General features: G+C 38.3%; 1 protein-coding gene across 1 annotated transcript in view; it reads left to right on the top strand.

The window, feature by feature from the left end:
* LOC138794167 (protocadherin-9-like) overlaps window positions 1–18,839 on the top strand; it is a 544,054-nt gene that overhangs the window by 446 nt on the left and 524,769 nt on the right. The window lies entirely within an intron of this gene.

Below are 18,839 nucleotides of genomic sequence, written 5' to 3'. Positions count from 1 at the left end.
GTGCATGAGATGTAATGATTGTAATTCTATTAATCCTATCATTATTCTGTTATCATTATCCACTATATATAGATAATTTGTCAATCAATAAACCCTAGTAGAAAGTGACTCCTTGGTCAATTTAAAGTGGAATAGTCTTCTGTTTGGTAAGATAGATAGATAGATGACTGTAGGGGTTCCTTTGAAACATAAGAGCACACCAATACACAAAAATTACACACTAGATGATTAATGAAGCTTATATCTGTAGCTAGATACGGTTAATTATGTTTTATTTTAACCAATGGACAACCTTATTCACTGTGATTTTATTATATATGATTCTATCCTTTCTAGTATAAAATCAAGACCTATCGACTAGTGATGAGGGAATACTGTTCGATCAAATAGATATTCAATCGAATAGTAAGGTATTCGATCTATCGAATATTATCGAATAGTTCGCCGAATATTCGATAAATATTCGATATGCGTTAAAAACCCCCAGCTTCTGGTTTTTACCTTCAAGTGGTCGAATAGATGTCTTTCAATAATCGAATACTTGTTCCCATAGACTTTAATGGGATTGAATATTCGATCGAATATTCGGGAGATATTCGTACGAATATTGAATATTCGAATATTTTACTATTCGCTCATTACTACTATTGAGATTATCCCATAAAACAGATACAGTCATGAAGCCACTGCACTTTCTTCTCTAAACAAGCACTGTCACTTCAACAATGCCTTACAGTTCACTACCTTCCCTTTCAGATGTGATGAAATATTTGATTGCTCCATGTATGTGTTTTCAGTGATTATACATAATCCCGCTCCTGCCGCAATGTGTATGTAAATAGCTAGTTACAGCTTTACCTATTCTCTTACAGAGCGTAAGGCTTATATCATTTCATTTTTACAGATAAAGCTGCAAGCAAGAGAAAATAGGTTTTCTCACCCTGCATTGTTTGATCCATCCTAAATGTTTGTTCACAATATTTCTGTATTTTTTTTATAAACTGTTCTAATATCATTGTGTCTCTAGAATATCTTCCTATTTTAGAGACTGAACCAGTGATGACAGGTTTATTATAAAAGTTTAACATGTTGATCAGCAGTTTTTTCCTTGATATGAAGTTGTGTGGTGAAAACCAGGAGGCATAAGGGGAAAAAAAGAATAGCCTGGAACAACAATGAGGAATATTTGGCACCTTCAAATAGAGATGTTATTTGGAGATGTGCAGTAGAATAAGTTTTAAGCCAGAGAACATTGCTGTAGTATCTATCATTTATGTGATGCAAATATTAGAATTTTAGATTTCAGTTTGACCTTTAATATTTTATTTTACATCCTCAACCAGCTTTTGAAAAATAGATGTTGCCAGAGCTTGGCGGGATGAGTTCCTTGCTCACATTGCAGAGAATTACTCTGAAGACTTCATAAAATTATAACGCCATCAAACAGCACTCTTAGCACTATCGAAAAGAACATTGTCACAATGTAACTGTGTGTGCTGGTATGGATCCCGTACATGTCTTCGTTGTAGTGAACCACCGTGTAGAGTACACATTCTAGCAGTGCTTGTACAGTTGTCAAAAGGCAGATATAAGTTAGCATAAGCCAACAGGTATGGTTTAGCATAAGTCATTTTTTGCACAGAAACGTACAAAACAATTAAAACTATTCCCTCCCCCTTTTCTTTTTTAAATGCTATAATATTATAGCAACCCCCCCTCCCCCCAACTCCGCTACTCCATTCTCACTGTAAGTCTGTGTAATAGCACAAGTGGGGAAGCAGGGAAGGAGGAGAAAGTGAATGATGAGCTGACAGGTCAGCGCTCGCTTCCTCTTCTTAGGGCCCTATTACACCAATAGATATCTGACAGATTAAATGACAGATATTTACAGTCTGAGAAGTCTCAGTCTTCCCTTTATGACCTGTTCTCTGTTTACAGTCTGCTCCTGGCTTTTGCTGCAAATATCTGTCAGATCATCTGTCAGATTTCTGTTGATGTAATAGGGTGCTTAATTGTGCCGTTTAATACGTCCATAAGTGAGTAAGTGAGCGCCAGAGCACCCCACCGATTGGCCAGCCCCCCAATCCATCTGATTACAGGAGTCAGACTCCATTATAGTTTATTAAGCACCTCAGCTGGCACTTCCTTCACCAAACTATTACTCACAATTATAAGAGTGGCATTGGACTGAGATCCAGTGCAATCTAAACTTTTGACTTGTCTGGACAATATGTCAAATGTTTACAGAAAGGAAGAAATGCTTTAGCAGTAGAAATCATATTGTGATATTGATTTATTGACTGAATCACAATGGCCAATATTTACAAAGCAGTTTACACCTTTTTTTATTGATAAAAATGTATACTGCTAAAATATTGCTAACTAGATAGTCAACATATTTTCATATGATTATTAACAACAATTTAATGAAACTTACTAAAACATAACTTTTACTCAATCTATTGAAATCAATTGTGACCTAGAGCTGAAATTGTCGCTTAGAGGCGACATCCAGAAAATCAGGTGACTAAGTCAAACCAGGTGACCTCAGTAGGCGACAAGGGACTTCCAGAGCTTTATTGTTGATAGTTGTCTGGTTAGGTAATATCACAGTAAATTAAGATATATGTAAGAAACAGTTTTGAAATATCTCTTTTATCAGGTTGAATCCTTGAATTCCCCACATGGTTGTTGTAAATAAGAGAATAAAAAAAATGGACATTTAATAAAAGAAAAGGCTTATTGGAAAAATCCTAAACCCCTACCTATCCAAGCACTAATACTTTCCCTAAGCTGTCCCTTTCCAGCAACACAAGGCCACCTTTAGATGTGCATGGTATAAAGTTAAAAAACAAAAACAGTGGTAGAAAATATCCATCACTCTCCTGATGCCCCCCCATGATACAAATGGGGTTCATCAGGGGAGATAGCAGTCAAAATACATAGGGGGAGTGATGTGACATAGGGGGAGTGATGTGTGCTTCCTGCACCCAAAACAGATAGCAAGACACTGCATGAAAGAGGTTCTCACCTAACTTAAAATTTGCTTGTGATCAGCAAAAAAGACATTATCCCACATTTAGGCCTTATGCACAGGTTTGTGTCAGCTTGTACTCTCAGGACATACTGATCAGGAGGCTTTAAGGAGGCTTCAAGAAATAATCAGTATTTGCTGACAATAGTCAGTGGGGGAGATTTATCAAACATGGTGTAAAGTGTAACTGTCTCAGTTGCCCCTAGATTCAGATTCCACTTTTCATTCCTCACAGACTCTTTGGAAAATGAAAGGTGGAATCTGATTGGTTGCTAGGGGCAACTGAGACAATTTCAATTTACACCATGTTACACCAGTATTTATGGTCAGAAAAACATCAGGGATGCCATCAAGATTCCCTGATCAGAAAAATTCCAGACAATTTGTGGTTGAGCATCTGGAAATTGTCTAGAACTTCAATCACTTCCATAGACTTCTATGGGGTCATCTGTGCTCTGTGCCAGAATCCCAGACAAAAATAGGACAGGTTCTAAAATTTCCTGTCAGATTTTTTGTTGTGCATTGTTGAAGCTAACACCAGGTGTAAATAATAATAAATTAGATAAAATAACAAGTTCAACCTTGTAAATTCCCTCCTGGCGTGGACTGGATTTAGAAAAGAAGAATAGAATAAGTATAATTTTTATATTTTCTAATTTATTATGGTCCACACCTGGTTTGGCCTTAAACACTCCACAACTAAACTCCAATAAAACTGCACTCTGTAAGATCGTATTGGGGCTTCATCTTTCCTTTTTTCAAAAATAATGTTGACGCTCATCTTTACAGCTCACCTGTCAAAATGATAGGCTGTCCTGTCCAACAACTACACTTCTGCAATTTGTAACATTATTTTTTTTTTATACATTGATCATATTGTTTCCCAGCATAGGGAGATTCAACTTCCTTTTTGTTTTGTCCAGGTTTGATGACAGTAATTTTTTAATTTTGACCTTACTAACATTAACCTGGTGGATTGTTTACTATGGATTTTATTCCATTCATTCTTCAACATTTGATTTCTGATATTATGAAGTTGGCGTAAATATCTGAAAGCCACCTAGAGACCACCCACATTCTATTTATAAAGACAAAGCGTTTGTTTCTTTCATGAATAACGTGACTGTACCAGCACCTTTACTCTATATATCAGTAGAAAATTCATTATACTGTATGCCTAAGGTATCTGCATTTCCCCATCCCAGCTGGAACATCAATGTCACATATGTCAGCATATCCACAGCTGAGCCCATAACATTTCCATAGGGACATCGGAGGTGCTTATGGTTCAAGCAGAAAAACGCTCCGGAGAAACTTACTGGAACATAATGCTGTATCCTCACACCCCTGTCACCGGTGGTTAATGGGCTACTGTGTATCTTCATGTATACACTTACCCCATCAATCACTGCTGACAAGAGCCAGGAGATGCAGGGTCAGTGCTAGTCCCGTGACTATACCAGACTTACTAGCATATGCTATTTCAGCACTCTTTTTCTAAGAAGCCATTTTTTCAATGTTGTTAATTTATATAAACACAAAACACTATGTAAACTATCAGTCTTTACAATGACAATTGTGGTCTACAATTGTCACTGACACCACTAGATCAAAATTGTGTTGTTGTCTACTGTTTAAAATGTAGATGTGACCCTATGATTTCTTTGATACATTATTACATATATTAAGAGAATAGACAAAACTATATATATATATTTTTTTTTCGCTTCCCACATTACGTTCTAAACATTTTCTAAGAATGTTTAAATAAATTCTTCCTACATTTTAAGCACAGTATACTAGAAGTGCATGTATAACACATTACTTTACTATAGAGCATTTCTCTTCCACCAAATATGCGGCTATACTAGGCAAGGTGACAGAGCATGTAGAGGATCAATAAAAGAAAATGTATTAAAGTCCCATCACAGGAGCATGCTGGGCCTTTAATACATTTTTCTTGTTTGCACCTGATAGTTTCACTGTGCTGTAACAGCTTATATTATTTATGTGTGTTCTGATGGAAAATATGTCTTTGGCTTTCTCTTACATTTTTAAGGCAATCCTAGGGAGGAAAAAAAAACACACCTTGGAATTGCAATTACACCTTTGCATGTCTTCCATTGCCACATGTCAAGCGATGATTAAATTACACAGCTGTCAGTGAGCAGGAGTTTTCTGGGGTGACATGTATATGAGGACGTTGTGTGATTTGTTTTACTCCTCTCTTCGGTCAGATACAATTGCAATATTCTGTAGTATTGCAGTGCCTATTTAGAAGGAGCCAGAAATTTGCACAAAACTCTCATGTAAAGCATCATAGATACTGGTAGTTATTCATGACAGGTACAGCATTGTTTTGACGCTATGTTCCACACTCATGAAAAGGCACAGGTATAGAAATGCTCAGTCTGTCATTTGGCACTCTGTAATGTGATGTATTGCCCGCATTGTGATGAAGCCCATTGTGAGAGCACAGTAAGTTATCTATGGCTTTGCTGGGCACTGCAGATAAACTTACTTTATTATCTTTAGTTACAGATTTATCATTTTACATAAATAGAAGAAATGTATGCGTAAAAAGGTACTTCTTTCTTCTTTAGTTAATAAAAGTGGCCATTAAAGGTGCAACCCATTTTTTCCAGGTTCTGTGTCTTTAAGTTTTCTTGTGTTTCTGTGTCTTGAAGCTCTAGAACCAAAGCAATGCTCTTAATCCAAGTTTCTCTTTTGAAAAACTGTGAGCTCTTCTTGTAAAATGCTCTTAATCCAAGTTACTCTTAAACCAAGGTACCACTGTGTAACTGTTTATATTTATATATGTACCTTGGTTTAAGTGTAACTTGGATTAAGAGCGTTTTGCAAGAAGAGCTCAGTTTTTTAAAAATTGTAACTTGGACTAAGAGCATTGCTTTGGTGTAAGAGCTCCCTTAACTGGGTTGTAGGGCGAGTGTGGCAGGGACATGGTCTGCACTGGGTGGTCTACAGCACTGTATTCTGTCCCAGAAAGTCTCCCTCACCTTCCAAATCATAGCAGATTCACTTCAGGGTGGTCCCGGTCAGAGAGTGCTGCTATACTATGCCCACATCTGCCCTGCTCATTCCTTCATGCTCCCTGCAGTCTCTGTCAGTCCTTGTGTTTCCCATCCACTCCATTCCTGCTATAATGTGCCCGCACTTACTCTCAGCTACAAAAACACAGAAAAATGCAACAGCTCACCGCAATGGCAAGATGTAGACCCACTACAGACATTAAAATAGTTAAAAGCAGCCCTTCCAACTGCTAAAAAAATTCCCACAAAAATAATGAGGCTTTTGGTTACCATTTGCAAACAGTGTAAACCACCCCACCACGATAAGGTAGCCTCATGCTCGGGGCGGACCCTCAGCATACACACTGCATACTGTCAGCTATACACACTGCTTCTATAATGTGCCTGCACTTACACTTAGCTATACACTCTGCTGCTATAATATGTCTGCACTTACACTCAGCTATACACACTGCAGCTATAATGTGCCTGCACTTACACCATTCATTTTGGTGGTTATTAGAGATGAGATAATCACTCGTTAATTCGTTTAGAGAAGTTTGTGAATATTCACATAAATTTGCGAATCACATACATTTTTTTTTTATTAAAAAAGGCAAACTATAGTAGCAACAATGGTGGGACTGTTACAGAGTAGCGATTTTTTTTCAACAGATGTTGCTGTGACAGTGTCAAAATTGTCAACCTGTCAATCTTTCAATTTCTGCTATGGACAGTAGTTGACAGTGGTGGATCAACGGCGTGAACTCAATGTTCTCCCAGGACAGCAGTGTACATTGGTAAATGAGCACCCAGTTAGGTATTAAGATGGACACTGTGTTCACTGTGACTTCTTATAATGCACGTCCAGCACCCAGTGACTTGGTATAATGAACAACAGTCACCCAGTGACCTGGTATACTGGACAATGGCTTCACTGCTCCCACAGAAAACCACCCACAATCCACTCTCCTCTCTGTATTTCTCTCCCTGCTCTAACTGCCTGCTGCAATCTACTCTCCATTATACACAGCCGACTAGCCGCCTCCAGGAAGCCTTATATAGAGGGTGTGTGTGTGGGGGGGGTGCTGACATCATAATGGGGTTTGCAGCTAAATTTAGTGAATTTGCAAAGTGAATCTGGCGAATTTGAGAATCACTATGAAGCAAGTTTAATGCCTGACTTCAGGGCCATATTAACAGCTGCCCCCGTGCAAGGTGCTGCCTAGACACCTGAACTTGGGTGCCTAGTGGTAAATACGGCCCTGCCTGATTAGCTCCGAATTGGAATTTGTCAGATTCGACCATCTCTAGTGCTTGTATTTAAATATTGTTTCCCCCTTAAACAAAACAATAGACTAGTGTTAAGGTATCAACTTCTTTGATTGATGAAAACACCCCTGCAAGCCACATAGTCATATGATCCCAAAATGGTAAAAAAAAAATAATCTGCTAACAAGCACTGGCCCTAACTGATACACAGTGAATATCCTTTCTGACCCAAGAGCAGTTTCCAGCTGCTGCTCAGTCATCCTGGTTACAATCAATAAAAAACATGTTAAGTGCCATTGTGGAGCAATATATTGTGAGCATGTGTTATCTGCTATAGGGCACATATTGCTGCCACAGTGGATTTACACTGGTTTCATGCTTCTTGCCTGAGTAATATCACCTTCAATTTCTCTTTGTAGCACTATAGTACAATGCCCTGAAGTGAGTCAATGCGGTTCAGTGCTTTAGAAATGACAGTCTTCATTGTCTATAAACAATACATCAACACATGGTACATCTGTATATATCAAATGTCTGAAAATCCCTTGCACACCCAGATATTCAGTTGATTGACACTTGAAACACTTGCCATTGATACCAGTATAAATGCCTATTATTATTATTATTATTATTATTATTATTATTATTATTATTATTATTATTTTATACCTTGATCTTCCATATAATCTTATGGATTAATCATTTTGCATCTGTGTTTTTTTATTTGTCTATCTATCTATCTATCTATCTATCTAGTGTACTGATGATAGAGGAAAACTTTAAAATATAACCTTTATTTATTTTTTCTTGTTAAAAATCTCAGTTAATTGAATCAGCAAATTTATTCCTTATTTTTCACTTCTTATTTTTTACTTATACAGTGGCCATCACCAAAACACCGTACATAAATTCATCAGGATAGTTCATATTGCACTTATAGAAATTGCACAATCCTTGTAATAGTCGTATTGCACTATTCACATTGTCTTTGCACTTTTCCCGCAATTGTGTGATGTGCATAGCAATTATAAAGTGCTTAGTCTCAAGTTCATATTGCACTTTGATATTAAATTGCTTAATCCCCTTCACGCTATTGCACTTTTCACCGGTGTTCTTTTGCAACCTTCCCGCAACAGTGTAATATGCACAGCAATTTTTTGGTGCTAATTTTATTTCATTAAGTTCATACCACAGTTTATATTACTTCCATATATAATGTCTTTCTGTGAGCTCAAAATTCATACTTTTTTAAAATTTTTCAAAGAAGGTTTTTGTACTTCCCTTAGTATATTTCTTTACTTTTATAGGGGTTCCTTCATACTTCATTCCGCTGGCCCAACGCGTTTCTTGAACCACTCATCAGGGGCCGGTTGGTAGCTTCACAGATATCCCGTTGGTATATCCATGTGCACAGCACTGGTGATGGCCGCACACTGACTCCCATTACTGAGCTCTCTTTTATATCTCTCGAGGGTCCTCCTCCCAATTTGATTGATTGCTAGTATGGCCTATTCCCTCCTCTGGGTCCGGCCCACCTATTACGCAACAGAGAGGTGATCACATGATCGCTTATTTCCTATCAGATGACCTGAACCGCATATTGCGTGTCAAGCCTCGCTACGGACTTTTTTAGCCTGAACGGTACATTTATCTTCCATCTTGGAGGTATTTTGTTTTAGTCATTGCTAGGAGACCTGAGACGCTATCTGCGTCTCAAGCCTCCTCCTGAATCTAGCAGCGCCGAGTCAACATATAGGTAATTCTTTTTATTTATATTTCTATCGGAAACATACAAATGAAATGTAGTCATTTAAGCCGTGCGGCTTCACAGTATTCAGCCGGTATGTCCACCGTGCCTCACATTGCAGGAGTTTTTTTGTCATAGTTTCCCCGAAGTCGTGATCTCTCCACCACTTCTATCACTTGACATCTGAGAGATTCATAGTCGCTCCGATGTTTTTCAGCAAAATGCAAAGCTACAGGGGTCTCTCTTTGGTTCTTTATATCACCCACATGTTCTCTCAGTCTCTTTTTTAATGGTCTGAACATCTTTCCCACATAGTTTTTTGGGCATGGGCAAGTAAGCATATATACCACTCCGCTCGTAGAGCAGTTAGCAAAGCTTCTTGTTTCATATGATTCTCCTGTGCTACTGCTTGTAAATATTTTACCAGGAATTATATGCTTGCACATAGTGCAGTTGTTACACTTATAAGGACAAAAAGAAATAAGTGATGACCACTTGTCTCGCATTATAGGGACCTATGATGTGAAATCGGATGAAGTAAGAGCTATACTAACCCAATACTGGCCGGTGTTACAGCTGGACTCTATGATTGCAAATACGATATCTGAGACCCCACAGATCACGTTCAGACGAGGACGCAATTTAAGGGACCGATTGGTCCACAGCTATCTACCACTCACTGATAAGGTGAAATCTACAAAACCGACAGGAACTTATAAGTGTAACAACTGCACTATGTGCAAGCATATAATTCCTGGTAAAATATTTACAAGCAGTAGCACAGGAGAATCATATGAAACAAGAAGCTTTGCTAACTGCTCTACGAGCGGAGTGGTATATATGCTTACTTGCCCATGCCCAAAAAACTATGTGGGAAAGACGTTCAGACCATTAAAAAAGAGACTGAGCGAACATGTGGGTGATATAAGGAACCAAAGAGAGACCCCTGTAGCTTTGCATTTTGCTGAAAAACATCGGAGCGACTATGAATCTCTCAGATGTCAAGTGATAGAAGTGGTGGAGAGATCACGAATTCGGGGAAACTATGACAAAAAACTCCTGCAATGTGAGGCATGGTGGACATACCGGCTGAATACTGTGAAGCCGCACGGCTTAAATGACTACATTTCATTTGTATGTTTCCGATAGAAATATAAATAAAAAGAATTACCTATATGTTGACTCGTATGTTGACTCGGCGCTGCTAGATTCAGGAGGAGGCTTGAGACGCAGATAGCGTCTCAGGTCTCCTAGCAATGACTAAAACAAAATACCTCCAAGATGGAAGATAAATGTACCGTTCAGGCTAAAAAAGTCCGTAGCGAGGCTTGACACGCAATATGCGGTTCAGGTCATCTGATAGGAAATAAGCGATCATGTGATCACCTCTCTGTTGCGTAATAGGTGGGCCGGACCCAGAGGAGGGAATAGGCCATACTAGCAATCAATCAAATTGGGAGGAGGACCCTCGAGAGATATAAAAGAGAGCTCAGTAATGGGAGTCAGTGTGCGGCCATCACCAGTGCTGTGCACATGGATATACCAACGGGATATCTGTGAAGCTACCAACCGGCCCCTGATGAGTGGTTCAAGAAACGCGTTGGGCCAGCGGAATGAAGTATGAAGGAACCCCTATAAAAGTAAAGAAATATACTAAGGGAAGTACAAAAACCTTCTTTGAAAAATTTTAAAAAAGTATGAATTTTGAGCTCACAGAAAGACATTATATATGGAAGTAATATAAACTGTGGTATGAACTTAATGAAATAAAATTAGCACCAAAAAATTGCTGTGCATATTACACTGTTGCGGGAAGGTTGCAAAAGAACACCGGTGAAAAGTGCAATAGCGTGAAGGGGATTAAGCAATTTAATATCAAAGTGCAATATGAACTTGAGACTAAGCACTTTATAATTGCTATGCACATCACACAATTGCGGGAAAAGTGCAAAGACAATGTGAATAGTGCAATACGACTATTACAAGGATTGTGCAATTTCTATAAGTGCAATATGAACTATCCTGATGAATTTATGTACGGTGTTTTGGTGATGGCCACTGTATAAGTAAAAAATAAGAAGTGAAAAATAAGGAATAAATTTGCTGATTCAATTAACTGAGATTTTTAACAAGAAAAAATAAATAAAGGTTATATTTTAAAGTTTTCCTCTATCATCAGTACACTATTCAAACTAAGGAAATCCAATTTTGACTAATTGCAAGAAAGTGATTATCTATCTATCTATCCTTTATTTTTTATTGCAGCACTGACACCATGAGACCTCTAAAGATGTCCTGTGGTATTTGGGATCCATCCTTTCAACATACTTTGCACACAGCAGTGCAAATATAAAAAAAAATATATAATATATCTCATTATAGTTGTTACCCCTCCACTTTCCTTTCTATCCCTTTACTTATTATTCACTCTTAATTCACTGCTAAATTATATATTGAGAGATCATATCAAAAGGCTACTGCACGATCTGGAATTGAGTTCATGTAACCAACAGTTCAGTTTGTTGAGTTGAGTTCATGTAACCAACAGTTAGATGGAATCTGCTGACAGGACATTTGTGTCACATTCAGGAAACAAGTAATATAATAACTACTACTGTTTCTCATGTACACACATGACAGATTTTTTGAAAAGTCAACAGAATAGACAGATAGGCCTTTAAGTCCTTTAAGTTGCTCTATGGGCCATCCACTTACCTGACTTTACGACAAAGGGGATGTATTTGTTCTGCAACACTATGTAGGCAGATAATTTGACCCAAAGTAAAATCCACATAAATGTAAAAATCCCAATGTATTCTAGCATAACATTCCTTAGAACATTGGAGGAGATTTGTCAAACTGGTGTAAAGTAAAAAAAAATTAGTTGCCCCTAGCAACCAATCAGATTCCACTTTTTATTCCTCACAGATGCTTTGAAAAATTAAAAGTGGAATCTGATTGGTAGCTAGGGGCAACTAAGACAATTCTACTTTACACCAGTTTGATAAATCTTTCCCTATGTGTCTACTGACTTGCCTTCAGTTCTTACACTGCAAATGAGGCACATGCACCCAGCTATCCACATGAACTAAAAATCATTCTTTACTGAATGCACTTTTACAAGTGGACAGGGATCAGCTTAGGCACTGCAATGCTCTGTGTGTTCTGACATATTTTTCATAGCCAACATTTACTTTTCAATATTTTGGTATACTTACTCTTCTGACTTGCGAGCCTTTGCTTCCAATGCATATCAATGAACCTTGTATGGTCATGACCCTGATGTTGGTTTATCAGTTCTACTTCTCTGGATATCAACTTTATATTATCAATACTCACTTGTTTGGCAGTTTTGGACATGCTGTGTGCCATTGGTCTAGCTATCCCAACTTGGCTCCAACACATAAACACAGTTTATGTGCTAACAAAAATACCCCACTCTTTCCAGAAGCCATTGTTACAAGATGGTAAATTTTAATATTGGTTAAGACTTAATCTTAGAAATTAATTGAAGAAACTTTTAGGTCAAATTTATGCAGAAATATGAGCAATAGATTCCACCTCATAGTATATACCAGCCGTTGCTAACTTTTGCTTGAGCTAGCAGATAACAAGTAAGAATGTTCTCTCGAGCCTGATACTGTGAGGCTCTGCAGAGCTCAAATAAGATTTATCATCTAGTGATTGCCATTGAACAAGAAACTTCTCTCAGCTTTAGTTTCTCTGTTCATTTGCTGCAGATGAGCACATGTAGTGTCAACAAAACAGCCGAAGGAATAATATAGAGGGAGCCAGCTGGGGCAAACTACTGCAGAGCCATCACTACCATTTTGATCAATAACAGAAGAATTTTCTAGCTCAGGAGACCAGAAAATAAAACATCTAAGACATTGAGCCCCCTGAGAACCCTTGGTGAGCCTTCTGTACAATACACTGGATTATATAGATGATTATATAGCTATGTGTTGTGTATGTATATATCATGAACAAAAGTGTTGGGACACACTTCCGAAACATTTAGTTTAGGTATTTTATTCAGTATCATTGCCACAGATAGAAAATCCAGCACCTACCAACGGAGTTTGCCTCTAAAAAGAATAAGCTGAGTGAATTCCAGTGTGTTGATGCCAACACTGAAGCAGTTTATGAATTGTTCCTTTTTAAACCTTTCAGAAGCAATTGTAAATTATTGAAAAGTGTGATTGTTCAGGAACAACAGCAACTCAGGCACAAAGTGCAGACCACATAATGTTACAGAGCAGGATTGCTGAGTTCTGAACAACATAGGGGCAAATGTACTAAAAACCTGTACCTGGCCTCCATGGATTGAATTCACTCCAATTTAACCCTAAAAGGGGCAGCCCTAGGCTGTGTTCACACTTGCATTTTATTGCGTTAATACATCATTCTGTTGCAGTAATTAATAATTTAGTTGCCCTCCAGCCATCCTTCAATGCATTTCTACAATAAAACTCTGTGCATAAATAAATAAAGCTTGAGAGTACATTAGAGACTGAAAGACCAGTCATAGTGTACTCCTCCCATGGTGCAAAAAAGTCAACAATGCTCTGCTGACTCCATATCAGCATAGCTCCAAGCCTGATCTGGCATTAAAATCATCACAACAACTGTGGGACAGACGTTTTATGCCATGCAGCTGCGTTACTTTACCAAAACATTCCAGTCATTAACACATGGATTAAACCTGGCACCTGGATTTATGACCCACTACATGGACACACTCCACAGATAAGACTTAACTGACCAACAATCTTGGACTTCCAAATAAGCTTTAATGTACAACAAGTCATTTTTATTGCCCTGGCTTATCTATGTGATGTATATCCATCCCCCCCCCCCCCCCCATTCACAGATGTATCTCCCTTCTTGCTTGTAACATCCCTAAAATGCTGTTTCTGTAATTCATTCATTTGTGAACTTGTCTGACGAAGGGATCTTGTGAATCCCGAAAGCTCACAGCTTTAACAATTTTTTGTTGGCCAATAAAGGAATCACTCCTAAAATACTCTGATTTCAAGTATTTACCACGATATGGATCACCAAGCACAATGCCAAATGTCAGCTGGACTGGTGTAAAGCACACTGCCTCTCTCTGGAGCAGTGGAAATGTATTATATGGACTGATAAATCCTGTGTCTCTATCTTACAGACTGATGGATGAGTCTGGGTATTATTGCCAGGGGAACATTACCTGCCAGACTACATTGTGTTCCTACTAAATTTGGGTGGAGCAGGGATAATGCTATGGCAACAATTTTTAGGGCTTGATGTAGACCTTTTGTTTTCAACAAAGAAAAATATGAATGCTTCAGCATGCCCAGACCAACTTTATAGGAGCCATTTAGGAAAGGCCTTTTTCTGTCCCAGTATGACTGTATCCCTTGACACAAGGCTTATAAAGGCGTGGTTGGATGAGTTTGGTGCACACAGTCATGGCCTCCATACCATAAAACTAATTTAAGATGAAATAGAACAGAGATTGTAAGACAAGCCTTCTCATTCAACATCTGTGTCTGACAAGTGCTTTTTGGAGAAATGGTCTAAAATTCCCCCAGACAGACTCCCCAGAGGGGTGGGAGCTGTTATATCTATAAGGAAGGGAACTAAGGAAGGGGACTGACTCTATATTCATGGCTACGGATTAAGAACCAAAGTAACATAAATATATATGTATAGAATATAGAAATATAGAGTCCTCAAATCCCCCATCCTCCTTCCTGCTTAGGCTAGGTTCACACTGCGTTTTCAGCATCCGTTTAACGCATCCGTTTTTTGAAAAAAACGCATAAAAAACGGATTGCAAAAAACGGATTCATTTGTGTGCATCCGTTTTTCCATTGACTTCCATTATAAAAAAAAACGGATCCGTTTTTTTTGACGGACCAAAACGGACAAAAAAACGTTGCTGACCCTATTTTTCTGGACGTTAAAAAAAACGGATCCGTTAAACGGATGCTGAAAACGCAGTGTGAACCTAGCCTTATCTTAATCCTTTAGATGCGATGAAGTCTTCATGCAATCTGGTTTACTTCCCCCCCACACACACACTTGATTCTGCTGGATTACCTAACAACACATAATTTCTGTTCATCTCGTCATTTTAAACAGATTTAGCACCCCCAGGCTTTAGTTTTAGAAGGCCAAATTGTACCATCAACGTTAACCACTTAAAGCATTGGGGATCATTTTTGGGGAGGGTAAAATTAATCATTTTATTTTAGTAATTTACATTGCTAAAAAAGAAATGATATTCAATACCACATACCCCAAGTCACGTGAAAACCCCAAGTCACATGTGTTTTCTATAGCATAGAATGGTATGTGTGGTGTAGAATGCTATGTGCACACTTACTGTACATGAAGTTTAGATAGTTGCATCAAAGTGTTTGTAAAGTATATCTAATTCTAAAAATTGTTTCTTTAAGAGTATCTGTTATGAAAAATAACTTTTGACATGTCATCACTGCTGAGACCAGCTGGGGTCAGGAGATATATCTGTAGAGAACACAGCAGCATTGAAATCCACGGCATGTTAATAATTCTGACAATGTAGCCTCATAGACTTACATTGCTGGAATTTGCCATTATGATAATACTGCTGGAGCATGGATGGCAATCATGTCTGATAACATGTCAAAAGTTATTTTTCATTGGTTGTTGACCTCCTTACTAATGAAAATTTGGGGTTCATGTATGTGGCTCGTAAGGCAATGCATGAAGGCCTAACTAAATAAAAATCCTACCTTATGGCTATGTTCACACTTTTTTAGGCAAAATAATGACCTGAAATAATGTTTGATCATGACGGCCGTAAATAATGTAAATGATCAATATTGACGTCTGCCATTGTAAAATAATGAGTATGCAAAAGAGGAGTCCGTGGAGCCTCATTGAAGAGTCTCAAAACACAGGACTAGCCAGATATCCCTCCGGGAAGGACCCAGCCAAGTGGCAGCTCCTGTTAGGAAACCACCAAATCCACCATATTAAGTGGCCCTATAAGTCAGTGTAATGACAAGGGATAAACCAAGGCTAGGTAACCATCCACAGACAGCTGTTTCGGGGTATTGCCCCTCATCAGTGTGGAGCAGGATTCTGGCTAGGTGGGAGCAATGCCTAGTAGAGCCATAAGAGAAACAGATTGCTGAACTCAGGGAGAACAGCCAAATGACAACACTGCCGGCTGCTAATGAAAGCGCTCAATGCAGTGAAGTCCTAGGTGCATTGCCCCCTGGGAAACATGAGTATGCAAAAGAGGAGTCCGTGGAGCCTCATTGAAGAGTCTCAAAACACAGGACTAGCCAGATATCCCTCCGGGAAGGACCCAGCCAAGTGGCAGCTCCTGTTAGGAAACCACCAAATCCACCATATTAAGTGGCCCACTTAATATGGTGGATTTGGTGGTTTCCTAACAGGAGCTGCCACTTGGCTGGGTCCTTCCCGGAGGGATATCTGGCTAGTCCTGTGTTTTGAGACTCTTCAATGAGGCTCCACGGACTCCTCTTTTGCATACTCATGTTTCCCAGGGGGCAATGCACCTAGGACTTCACTGCATTGAGCGCTTTCATTAGCAGCCGGCAGTGTTGTCATTTGGCTGTTCTCCCTGAGTTCAGCAATCTGTTTCTCTTATGGCTCTACTAGGCATTGCTCCCACCTAGCCAGAATCCTGCTCCACACTGATGAGGGGCAATACCCCGAAACAGCTGTCTGTGGATGGTTACCTAGCCTTGGTTTATCCCTTGTCATTACACTGACTTATAGGGCCACTTAATATGGTGGATTTGGTGGTTTCCTAACAGGAGCTGCCACTTGGCTGGGTCCTTCCCGGAGGGATATCTGGCTAGTCCTGTGTTTTGAGACTCTTCAATGAGGCTCCACGGACTCCTCTTTTGCATACTCATGTTTCCCAGGGGGCAATGCACCTAGGACTTCACTGCATTGAGCGCTTTCATTAGCAGCCGGCAGTGTTGTCATTTGGCTGTTCTCCCTGAGTTCAGCAATCTGTTTCTCTTATTGTAAAATAATGGTTGTTATTTTTAAAAACCTTAGCATTATTTTGCCTAAAAAAGACATTGTGTTAACATAGCCAATATATGAAGTGGATAAATATAGTATTTAATAAAAAAAACTCTCATAGAGTTTAAGCCATGCGGAGCTAAACTAGAAGCCCCCCATCCATCAATTGTACCCATTTAGTGAAAAATGAATTATTATGTAAGCCTTATGCTGATAAATTTGGCTGTGCGTGTATTGGTAGGGAAAAAAAAAATGTTGGCTCATTTTTGACAGAATTTGGGTGATTAAACACCATTCTACCAGTGCTATTTTAATCAAATTTTTCACCATGCTTAGAATATATTATTTCAGCAGTAATTCCTTTGGATAGCTAGTTTTCATATCATGTTTATTCTTTAATGACAATATATTTTACTTTAATTTAATTTCTAAATATACCAGGACTTCCAAGTAACGTCAGCCGCACTGTCAGAACATATAAAATATTACTGATTAAAGTAAACACTGACAAGATTTAATTTTTTTATGTTCGGTTGTGCAAACTATTCAGTGTATTTTATGGATTTTTGAAGACTTTGGATATTGAGCGGTTTAGATTAATATTTTACATTTCGACATGCTTTAGTGCTTTGTGCAACGTATGCTCTGACTTAAATTGATTAATGTCTATTTTCATTAAATATCCCAACTATGCAGGAGGATCTTGCTATAAAGACAACTGAAGACTTCATAAGTAAATTTCATTGTTTTCTGTGAAATAAATCCTCCAGGCTCCCATAGGAAGTCAGTATCCTAATTGTCAGCACTATAACTAGGTTGCTTTAGGGAATGAAGCTTCAGAGAAATATCTTCTATATTGAAATATTAATATTGATTCCTTTTACATCAAGGCATGTTTTGTACTGATATCTGTAAAAAATACATTGTAAAAAATTATACAGTGAGACATTGCAATTCGGGTTCACAGAATTCAACATTAAAACTGCATTTACTATCAGACCACAGATTGGAGCACCATATTGTAGGATGTACTATTTTATCTTATTTTATTTTTCTTCAAATCTGTTTTTTTTTTTAATTATTGAAGAATATGGCAGGTTGCAGTGGTAAGTAAATTACAATCACATGGTATCAGTCATATATGAACAGAGTAGTGTTTGACAAAATACATAAGGGGATACATATAGAGTTATAGAGATTAGCTACAGGAAGAGAAAGAGATATAACTGGCTGTGCGCCCAACTATATACATTTAACAGGCACGTCATAAATAGTATGATTTTGCAAGCTAGTAATCTAGTTACACATTGTATACATTGTAGTATACATGCAGGCTATTGGATATTAGTATCCAGATTTATGTATTAGTACCCAGATTTATGAATTTAAATTTATCAACACTCTTTTGCAAGTGTAATTGAAGAGGAAAGATTTCTGCTTGAAATTTCTCTTCTATTCTGCTCTAGTAGAATAGGAGCAGAATTGAAGCAGCATCTGTGCGGAATTCGAGCAGAATTCAAGCGGAATGCAAGCGGAATTCAAGAAGAATTTTAAGCAGAATTAAAGCCCCATTGACTTCTGTAGGATTCCTCTAGTGGAAGGCGGATCTGCGGCAGAAAATTCTGCTTGGAAATTCTGCAGTGTGAACAACAGAGCAGAAATCCCATTGCACACAAGAAGACATTGCCCTGTCCATATTATATGGGTGGAATTTCGAGCA

The sequence above is a fragment of the Dendropsophus ebraccatus genome, chromosome 5 (assembly GCF_027789765.1).
Source record: "Dendropsophus ebraccatus isolate aDenEbr1 chromosome 5, aDenEbr1.pat, whole genome shotgun sequence".
Lineage (NCBI taxonomy): Eukaryota > Metazoa > Chordata > Amphibia > Anura > Hylidae > Dendropsophus > Dendropsophus ebraccatus.
Note: the sequence above shows the minus strand (reverse complement) of the source record. Positions and strands in the feature narration are given on the sequence as shown.